Source organism: Brachyhypopomus gauderio, chromosome 13 (assembly GCF_052324685.1).
Source record: "Brachyhypopomus gauderio isolate BG-103 chromosome 13, BGAUD_0.2, whole genome shotgun sequence".
Classification (NCBI taxonomy): domain Eukaryota; kingdom Metazoa; phylum Chordata; class Actinopteri; order Gymnotiformes; family Hypopomidae; genus Brachyhypopomus; species Brachyhypopomus gauderio.
Window position 1 is genome coordinate 17,789,408 of NC_135223.1, and position 11,956 is coordinate 17,801,363.

The following is an 11,956-nucleotide window of genomic DNA, read 5'->3' on the forward strand; positions in this document are numbered from 1 at the left end:
TAAGATTTACTCATTCCTGGGGACCTGTCAAAGTGCTTTGTGCAGAACCAGTGCCTGAGAGAACCAGTTTCTCCTTCTTGTCAGCAGGTAGAGTTGGTGCATAGGCATGTAGAAGAGTATCTGAGCTCTTCGTAGTTAGAGGGATGTAGAGGAACATTAGTCTCTCAGATGCCTCCTGGTGTTTCAATCAGTTTTGGGAGAAGTGTGTTCCTGATTGCAAACTCCACTCTGTAAAGATGCTTTACATCAACAGTGATTCGTTTCCTAAAAAAAGGTGTTAAAGCACTCCTTCACCCTTTGGAGGAGTGATGTAACTCAGCTCAGCAGCAACCACATCCATATCCAATATGACCTATCACAGCTGCCACTGGATTACTGTATGAGTCCTGTGCTTATACACCAGGCTGCTTCCCTGTTCACTGTATTGGCTAACCAGCAACAGCAAGTGATAAACAATGGTGTGATAAAAGTTAAGAACAGCAATCACAACGGGGCTTTAAACCCAGGTCCTCTAGGTGTTGAACACGTGCCCCCACCACCATTCATCCCAGCACCCTCTCCTTCAGAGAGTGACAGTCTCCAGTCTCACACTGCCTTCAGCTTGGAGGGAGCAAGTCCTACACATGACACATTCCAACTGATCCTTCACACATCCACTCTCAATCCAGGGTCACACCCATGTCCTTCACTAGAGGTTGTAACAGGCAGAAAGGGCAATATCACTTTAAGTGTCATGGAGCGTGCGCATGTGTGTGTGACCCCAATTGATGGAAGCTCTCTCTCTCTATCTCTCATACTAGACATACTAGAGCTCCACATATATAAAGAAGTAACACAATGCACAATTTATTTACATGCATTTTATGTATATTTAGTAACAAGGCAAAAAATAAGCAAATGTGTTGTTAGTATAGTTTCCTTTGATGTAAGGGCATATGGTGGTGCCTTGTGACTAAAACAGATGTGAAGACAACTAATAAACCACCCTGGAAAACCTAGAGTAAGTCTCTTTGTGGCCTTCACCTCACATGGTCACTCAATTCCACAAATCTTTGTCCACACCACAAAAGCAACACACTTCGGAGACAACACTCGAAGCGTTACAGTGTTCACACTTGGCTTTATACGGTTCCCTCGCAGCATGTGGGTTCATTAACCTTGGGTATGCCCCCGCGGCCTCGCCATACCATCGCACTTCTGACACCTAAAGTTAACAATCACACCTGGGTCTAAAACCCTACAGGTCTTAAGGCAGGTCCTACAGGCAGTAAACGTGTGCACCAACTACCACACCAAAGAGCCTGCTCTCTGCCACAGCAGCAAGAGCACTCTTTTCCCCTTCCTGAGTGACGGCCTTCCTCTCAGCAGCCTCTCCATTAAGTAGTGACAGTCTCCACCACAGACAGCTATAAGCAGATGTGGAACACCTTCCCTCTAGCCATTGCAGCAGAGCACTAGATGCATCACTTGTGGCATTTAGCTGACAATTTTATGGATGGATGGGAATGAGCAGGAGTAGGAACCATCATAGGAGGAAAAGACCCCTGCATGGTATTTACCACCCGCAAATAATGGGAGTGGCTGATATTCTAGCAATGGCTGGAAAAAGCTGGTGTAAAAGTTAGCATGGATGCACCAATCATGCTAGCACAGGAACTCTGAATACAAGGCCACACCAGGCAGTACACCAAATGCAGGCTGGGCAAAGATGCAGGCAGATCATGAAACCAGAAAAACCATAACCAAGTGCATAGTATACAGAAATGTCTGTATGGGCTGATGGTCCAATGGCAAAGTGGGATACACACCTGAAAGTGGCGGCTGACCGTGGTAAGATCCTGTGGGACGTCCATATGCAATCTGACAAAATGGCTAACCAACTCAACATAGTCAGGACAGAAGAAGGAACGCTTGAGAAGTGCCAAGATCTGAGAGAAGAGCTGGAAAAGATGAGGAAGGTGGATTTAGTAAACAAAGTACTAGGAGCTATGACTCCAAATCCCAGAAACAACATCTGAAATCTCTATCCAGAACAGCTAAGATTATACAGTATATATATATATATATATATATATATATATATATATATATATATATATATATATATAGAGAGAGAGAGAGAGAGAGAGAGAGAGAGAAAGTGTCATTCTCAGCACTGATTTATGTCTAAGGATAGGAAAATGAGTGCAACTCATCCTCAAGTGTTTCATATCTTCAATTGTTCCCTGATGATTATTTCATGCCATGTTCAGTATGACACTGAAAAAGAATCCAATTATTCCCACCTGCTACACTACCTTACCTGTGGCACTCCATAAAAAGTGTCAGATGTAATTCTCTGTTGCATCCTTGCTCTTCTAACTCCTCTGTGTTTGTTTTGGACAAGCAGGATAATAACAGCACCCTTTTCACCTCTCAAAGTTCCTTCTCACCCCGCCATCTCTCATCTTCAGCCTCTAATTACTTGCGCCGTAATTCTATCGGTCTACCCATAAACTCTGTTCCTGTGTCCACGAGTTAAATCACTGGCTAGTAACTCTTGATTTGGCTGCAAATTATTGCAAGTGGGTAAATATGGAGTGACATGAAATAGACTGAGAGCGAGGGTGGGGGGGAGAAAGGCAGGTGAGGTGTGTAGACGCATCATGACGTGTTTGACAAATGAGGCAAGTGAGTACTGCAGTTGTGGGTGCTTGGTATGAAAACTCTGAATTTGAAACTGAGATTGTGGGGTCAGCTAGGGCACAACGTTGTTTAGAGTTTCATTACTGTGGTTGATAAAGATATGCCACCTTGCAACAACAATGAGGAAATGATGCACTTTAATTGCAATTATGCAAATTGTCACCACATGAAAAATATAAATTTTCTCAAGTGTATGCAATGAATAGAAATGAAATTGATGTATGTTTTTGGTTATAAATGGTTGTAAATATCACAGCGACTCTTGTTATTGGTCCTGTTAATAGTGTTATGCAATCCCCTGTGCTATATATCCACTTTGACATAATAAGCATAATAAGAAACATAATAAGAATCATATGTCATATTTATGTAATAGAGTTTGAAGAGGGCTTTTTAAATCTTTCATAAAAAGGCAGATATTTTTATAAAATATTCAGACCAGTAAATATTTAATTCTTACTAGTTAATATTCAATTTGAGCAGTGAAAATAAGTAAAAATGTTAATATTATTTTGATAGGTGTAGTTTTGGGAAAGGGTTGGGGGAACATGTCCTATAATAATTCCTCCTCACACTCATATGAGTTAGGTTGGGTGGAATTCTTCAGATCAAGAACCAATATCAAGAATTACTGTAATATTATATGCCATTAAAAATATAGTTTACTTGTAAAGATCTGATTATTAGCATAATTTTTTTCATACTTGATAGTTCTAGAGTAAGCATTATGAGCCTAACAAATTTGGAAGTCAAAAAGTATAACTTTTCCTATTACAAATCTTATATTGCATACATAAATATACATTTATTTAAGTCAACAGAAATCTTATTATCTGTGATAATTCACAGTTTTTAAATCTAGACATATATGCTCTTGGTGAACATAGTGAAATGGCCACTTAGATACAAGGTCTCTCAAATAAAGTGCTGCATGTTTGCCTAACTTTACTCAACTTCTTACAAGAACTCACCATATGTTGTCCTTTGCAGAAAGTGAGAAGTGCAAAAGGTAATGCAAACAGAATAAATGAAGTATAATAAGGAATAATAATCACACAGAGATGAGATTAATGGCTCTGTGAAAGCTTCACTCCTTCACATTCAATCCCCAGCATCCCTTAAGCAAGACAAAAAAGGTCTGCAATCCATTTTAAAGCCAGAGGTAGTCCACAGTACCATACATCAGATGGGCCTACATTTCTTCATAAAGGAAGTTGTTCACTGTTTTAAGGGAAGAGGTCTCGACTCATAAAGCACCTGCTGATACCTCCACCAGCCCCCTACAAGGACATAGAAGATCCACTCTGGCCAATCTGCAGACATCAGCGTTCCTCTGCCAGTGATGTACGGCTATTGCTTAGAGGCAGTAGTTCACAGAAGAAGAGCAAGCCTCCCCCCAGTGCCACTAATGATGATCAAACAGGTTGTGACGATGGCTACATGCCCCCCGCGTCTGTCGGCTCTCCATGCCAAACAAATTATTCTAATGCTGCTAGCATGAAATTAAACCCGCAGGGAGGGATGTGCTTGCTCAACCCAGCCCTGGGTAAGCGGGAGAGGGCAAGTGTCTGTGTGTGGGTGTGGGTATTGTTGGGGGGGGGGTTAACTTATTCATATCTACATGCTCCTTTATATATTCAGTGTGTCTCTAGGTTTGTTCTCAGATCATATGTCTTTGTACACACATTTTAGATCTTTGTACTTTTCTCTGACCAAGAAGCAGAGCTATTCACCTTTTCACCTCAGTTCCAAACTCGCAGATTTGGTGATCACTGGCTATTAAGTCTTGTAGTCTGTAATTGAAGACAAACCTTTACAGTCCTCAAGGACCAGATAATACAGATCATCTCTGTATATGTGTGTCCAGAGTGTCCAGTATGACAAGAAAGTGGCCAGTAATTTACAGCAACTATTCAGTTAACTATGTCATTACAAAATCCAGGACTTGGATACGTTTGCGGTCTGCAGTTGAATAACTCAGTAAAACATTGGATTCAAATTTGAATCTAACTAAATAAGCAGATGTGTGGATGCAGGGATGGACAGGTGGACGCGTGGATGGATGGACAGACAGGTGGATAGGAGGGCACTAAATAGCACTTTCTAGCAGTGATATCTCTGCCATCAGTTCAGAGTTAAGACGTATGAGCCAGAGTGCAGAGAGGGTTACTATGGTTTCTGATATGAGAGGCTGTTTGTGGCCCAGCTGTTCTGTGCAGCTGTCACACAGTGGCCTGTTCATTAGCTTCCTTCACAGGCCACTCGCTCGACATTCAGACCCAGCCAAGGATGAATTCAAGGCAATCACAATAATAGCTTGGCCAATCAGAAAGCTACACACTGTCTTCAGATGCAATTATTTCTGGCCTGTTTTCCACAGTGAACATGTCTGAAGATGAAAAAACATTAACACTGAAATGCAGCGGTGATGCAGTTCAAGTGCAGACACTTTTCCACATTGGACAGAGCCACCGCAATGACAAATGGAGACATCTAAATCAGCATGCCAATACTTAAATAAATAATATCATGCTTTTTCAGCTTGCTACTTGTTTTAGATTTCCAAGACAAATTAGTCTTGGTTAATTCAAATATAGTATAAGCAATTGAAATATAGTAAATGGTTGTGTATGCAATCACAGCAAGTTTTTCACTATGCGTGCACCAGTGGGACTGTAGTGACAAGCACGTCCACTGCAAAGTGCACAACATTCTGTATTTCACCAAACATATCCAATTCACTCCCAGTGCAGGGGTTGTGCCTTCTTTTCAAAAGCACAGATACAGAATGCAGGCCACGATATTACAAGGTTTAGCTGACTTTTACTTAATGTTTTTGGTGCATGATGCAATACATGAACCTGCAACCTTGTGATTTTTGACAATACATCCAAGCACCACCACACCATACAAAAAAAACATTTTCTGTAAATTGTTTTATAATTAGATTGTTTAATTATTGTGTTTATATTACGATTCTTCAGGTGGGTTAACATAATGCTTCTATCTACAAGGTTTGTATTGGATATTATATGAAGTCAGTGACTGCCAGTAAGTTGAAGCACTCATATGACCATTACAGGTTAGAGTGACAGATGTAAACACAAGGTCCAAACACCAGTAGGCCTACATACTGGCCAGAACGCCTAGACAATACAGCTAATGTTCATTCATTAATGTTCTTGCAGTGAACAAAATATGGCTAATAACATTTCCTTTTCTGTTTGTATCTTGGCTGATCAAACAAAAAGACAATACAATTTCAGCTTGGCAATGGTACAGAATCAAATGAAGGCTACATGCGACCTAAAACCCGTTTTTCTATTCCACCGTGTTCTGATTGATCTCTATTGTAGCCTGGGCTTTCCGATCCACACACACAGATAGTTCTAAAAACAGCATCGCGCCAATCAATGGATGAAAAGGCGGCACAGTTTGTTGCCTCGTAATTATGTTGCTGGGTGAATATAAAAATAAATAAATATAGAAGGTAAAGTGCTGTCTGGTCTCCGGAGGCTGTGTACATAATTAAAATGTAACTGTCTTGCTCGCACTGGCGCAGCAGTACGTTGGAGTGACGAAGCACATAAGCAGGTGTGAGTAGCGGAAAACGCGAAGAGACAGGAGGTCCAAACCACCGCAACGATGCTGGTTTCTTTATGTGTGTGCATTGGTTCACGTGAATGTAAAAGTGTGTTAAGGACTTTTGACAAACCCACTGAGCTACCTTTCATAATTGCCTAACCTAGTGTTATTGATCCACCTGATGAGAGCACGGTAGCAGTCATCTGATGGAACCTTGGCAGGTAGATGATCGTGTTTCAGTGGGTTATCCTGATTCAATAGGCCTTTAAAAGTACATTCTGTTTTATGAAGCCTGGATCTCAAGGCTTCTTTCTTTTTTTTTTTTACAGAACAAAAACCTCATGGGGATGATGAGAGGTAGAAATGTCTTACAGACCTTTCTTTAGATGAGCCAAGAGGTCAATGAGAGAGGAATCAAAGATGTGAATTGTGTCAGGCCTTGAGGTGGACCTCTACTTTGTAGTGTATTTTGCTCAGTGCATGCGGTTCCTGTTCTGATGGCATGGCCTCTGTTGTTCTATTTCCAGTGCTGATGTAACAGCTCGTTTATACAGTGATGTAGAAATGTGCTGCAGTCCTGAAACAAGTAACCCCACAATGATCTGACAGCAGATTTTCATCATCACAGATGTTTATGGAAACAGGCTGTGCAGAGGAAAGACTCACCGGAGGTTCTCCCTAAAATGTAACTGACCACAGGTTAGCAAATGAATGTCCACAGTGCCCTCTGTTGGACTGTTACGTACACTACTTTAGAGCGCTGCCAAGGACATGAGTCTTGGCTATATTCACACAAGCAAGGGAATGCTTCACATTGCCTGGGGTAGCACACCTGCTGTCATGGTGTGCCCACCTAGAGTGATTCACATCTCCATTTCTCCAATGTCTCCAAACAAAACACAGAGTATTCCTGCTAGACCTCCTGTGGCTCATAGCATAAGAAGATTGACTCACAGTAATAACATGATTCCAGTTTATACAAGCAAAATGTGAAATTCAGAAGGAAATAATAAGAAGAAAATGTTCAGGCGTTAGTGTCCCACTCTTTCTTCTTGGTTTGATGATGGTAGACATCATGATACTAGACTTTCTGGGCAATTTTATCAAGGCTGAGACACTCACGTATAGCATCACATAATTGTATGTTGTGAAAAGCTAATAATGGTCATCCAGCAGACATCTCTGCACTCAGTAAGCAGGGAGGATAAGGAGCAAGCTTTGCAGACTCGTAGATGTGTCTTCGTGTGGCTAATCCTCAGCTAAATGTGGCACCTCAAATACTGTGCCACATTTTCAAAAGAAGGATACAAGAATATTTTTGTATTCATAATGCTGGACCTTGCTGAGTCAGTATAAGCAAGGACAATAATACAAATGCTAAGCCAAATACTAATACAAATGTTTGTGCTGAGTCACAATATATCACCCTTCAAACATTGCATTTTTTGTAACCAACCTACGTCTTGGTTAAAATGTTAGGATACATATATATGTTACAATTACTGGACTAAGTAAATTTACTTAGTCATTTTGCTGTTCCCTGAAGCAGCTTTTTACATGCCGTGGTCAACTAGCAGTGGTCAATCAAAGGGCCCTTGAATATTGTGGCCAAGGAGAAAATATGTTAGGTCCATCATGTTCTGGTGCTGATTGTGGACCCTTAACCCTCTCAGCTATTGTGTAGACGTTTCAGAGGATATTAACCTTGACGCAGAACAAAACATTTTTAATGACATCTTTAGCTGCAATATCAAAATATATCCACTAGAGGTCTGTGTCAACCTGCATGTTCTATACCTGCGAGTGCGCTCTTTGTCATAGTTTGTGGAGTTCAGGTATAAAGGAGTTATCTGCCCACAAAGGTGAAGAACTGCCCATAATGCATTTGAATGTTTGAAAATTATTTTATATATATCTTTCATTGTAAAGTGAAAACAAATCTTGTTTTCCAAAAAAAACTAACCTTAATTGTATTTTATACCATAATGCATATAATGCACATTTGCATTACTGTTTTACTGTATTTTATATGTTGATTACACTGTGCACTCATTACAGGCTAATTATTCCATTTCAGTAAGTTTTTACTTACAAATCTGAGTAATAAACAAAAACGTATTCATTACAATTTGAAAATGTGCGGAATATGCCAATAATTCTACAATTGCTAATTGTTTGGTCTTATATTAAAACTAGCATGACCCAACCTCTAAAATTACATCTGGTCAATCTAAAACCTTTCATGTTTTCACATATTGGTTTCAAATTCATCTGATTTTTCACCATCAAAATGCACCCACAATGACAAAGCAAACCCATTTCTGAAATGCTTTGCAAATGAATTCAAAATAAAACTGAAACATTTTATTTACATAATTCTATATACATAAGTATTCAGAGACTTTAATACTTGGCTAAAGCACTTCTAAATCACCCTCTTTAAGATGCTCCTATGAGTTTGATGCACCTTTTTATTGTAAATTTCTCCCATTCTTCTCAGCACAATAGGTCAAGCTCAGCTGGCTTGGATGAGAAGTGCTGGTACATTTTCTGCTCTCTGCTGGGTAAAGATGCTCTAATGCTTTACGTTTTGGACTCTGGCAATACCACTTTCATTTTCGTTTCACTTTCAGAACTTTCATTTATCTTTCCCCAAGGAGATGTCTGTGTTCTTATGGTGGTGTGCTTCATGTGTTTTCTTTGTAACGTTGAGAAGCACAGTGGAGTGATGAACTCAGTAATGACTACAAAAAGCAAACAAAAAGAAACAAAAAGGTTCATCTCAAGAGACAAACGCAGCAGGTTTGACAGACGTCTCTACATACGCAAGGCCCCATCATCGCACTGCACTGCACTGAACTTAGGCACCTTTGGGGATTTTAGAAAGCAAAAATAAATGAGCAACAGGTGTAGGTGGTAATCAGTAAGTGGGTGATTGAGACTGGGGAAGGGAATGAATGCTAAGATTGGTGTGTGTTTGGTTTGTTTGTTAAGGCTGACTGGGTACCAGAAAGGGATTGACAGTCTTGTTGAAGCATAAACATTTTCCCCAGTCTGAAATTGTGGGCAGTCTGGAAATATAATTCAGGCAGGATTGTTCTGTTTTGTTTTGTTTGTTTGTTTTTAAAATTTTTCTTCTTTCCTGACTTATCTTATGGTCTCTATTGCTGAACACCACCCTGCATGATGAATAATGTTCCCACCAACACATATGGCTTTAAAGATGGCATAAATGAGGTGATGTTCAGTAGCTGGAGTCCTCCACTAAGATTTTTGTTTCTTTTCATCAGACCAGATGCTTCTCATGGTGTTACGATTGGCCCTTTGTCAAACAGCAAGTGGCCTGTAATGGTTTTTATTATCAAGGACACTTGATAATAAAGGCCTGGGTGATGAGCGCTACACTGATGGTTGTTATTTTGTAGGGTTCACACATCTCTACAAAGGAACTCTGGATTTAATTAATAGTGACAGCTGGGTTCTCTGCCTGTGTTTGCTCTTCATTCCCAATTACTACATTTGGCAAGTCACCTACCATTCTTGGGGAGTTTAAGTATTACAGAAATACTATTGTAACCTCAAACAACCTGCTTTCTGGAATGGGAGGCTTGAATTCTATTGTGCATGAGCATTGAAATCCTTTCAATGCACATGACATAATTAATATTCATATATAGTTGCTATGCTTTAGCAGTTATGCCTTTTTATGATTTTGCTTGCTAGTCTATAAGACTGTTGCCATGTTCTCCAAGGTAATTTTGAAACACTTCCTCATATATCATCTAACATAAAGCTGAACCACTTTATTTATAGAAAATTTATAAAAACATTATAGAAATCTGTATAGAAAAAAGTCTAATCAAATACATTTCATAGCTTACACAAAGCATTTTAGCTTTCATTGCAGAGGTAAAAATTAAGCTTAACTGAGCATATAAATTATATATACAATACTGGTTAAGCATACTATAATGAGAGAACTATATATATGCAGTCTCCAAAGGCATTTTCCCATGATCAGAAATTCATGAGAAATATGGAAGATATAATATGGGCAGATATTGTAAGGAAATGTCCTTGATATTCCCATAATACTAATAATTAAGATTTGTCACACAACCCATAGCACTTGAATAACGGAGTATATCACTCCTCATGCAGATTCCTGAAAAATATGCTGAAATTCTTAATTAAAAATAAGATGACTGTCTTAATTAAATGGATCTCAGGGAACACTTTCAGCATTTTAAAATGTATTATTTGGTCTTTATATATTCATATGTTACAGAGGTTGCACATTCTAAATAGGGAAATCTGAATATATATGATAAATTAGCCCTATATGAACACATATGACAGAGTTATTCAATTGGATGCTTTTCACTTTAGGGTTCACTTAAAGCTTAATTTAAAAGGAAAAGTATATATACAGTACGTAGAACTTACAATAGCTGCACTGTTAAACATTGCAAGTGATGGAAACTGGCATACTTTATGAAAGTCAGTTTTCCTGTCATTTTGTTTTTGCAATGTTCCATTTCAGATCTATATCTGTACACCATTGCGCACAAAGCACTGTGCCAAGTCTTCTCATCTTGTAGGATCATCTTGTAACAATCATTGTATCATCTGCAAATTTGAGAATATATTTGTCTTGGTTTCGACCTTTGCAATTGATTGTGTAAAGAATATTCAAGAGACAAAGGACGAGACAAAACACAGCCATGTGATGAGGCAGTGGAGATGGTATTTAAATCAGAAACGATTGACCTTAACATGCTGTGGTCTGCAAATGAAGAAATCCATAATCCAGACTGATAGATTATAGCCAATACTGAATTGTGCTAAAAGGATGTTTAATATGTTTTGATGTTATTGTGTGAATAACCAAAGTCATTTGATTTTGATTTATTTACATGGTACTTTTTACATCAGTTACAATGCACTAAGCCCAAGCCCCCAGTGAGCAAGCCAACAGTGAAAAACTCCATAGAGCATGAGGAAGAAACCTTGAGATGAACCAAGACCATCCTCCTCTGGTCAACAACAGCCACCACTATAGCAACAATGTAAACATTAAACAACAAAAGAAGTATTGAGAAACAAAAAGGCAAAGAATGTCTATCCTAGCATTCTAGAACTCCTAGTCTGGGTTTGATGAGTGTGGGGGGCGTCAGAGCAGGGAGGGATCAGGGGGAGGTGAGGTGGGGGGGTCATAGCTGGGAGGGAACAGTAGGAGGTGAGGTGGGGGGGGTCATAGCAGGGAGAGATCAGTAAGAGGTGAGGTGGGGGGGGTCATAGCAGGGAGGGATCAGTAGGCAGTACCCCGGCAGAGAGGGAAAAAGTATATTAGGCATGTTGAAGTATGAAGGAGCGTAAAGCACTATAGTTTACAAAGATGGACTCCCTAGAATAAGAGCACTCAATAGCACTTATTAGCAGATGAGACACAAACAAGAGTCTTGTGAGTAACTGTAACATTGTCTGCAACATTTAGTTACACAAACAATAATGGATCTTATCCAGAGTAGGAAGTTTCTCTTGCTCCACTGACCACTTAACTGCTCCACACATAAAATCAGAGGTTTACCTTTACCTTATTTTCAGTTCTTTCTTTGCCTTATTAATCTCTAATTTCACTTCCCTTTGGACATCCAGTTTTACTGTTTTTGTTCCATTATAATAT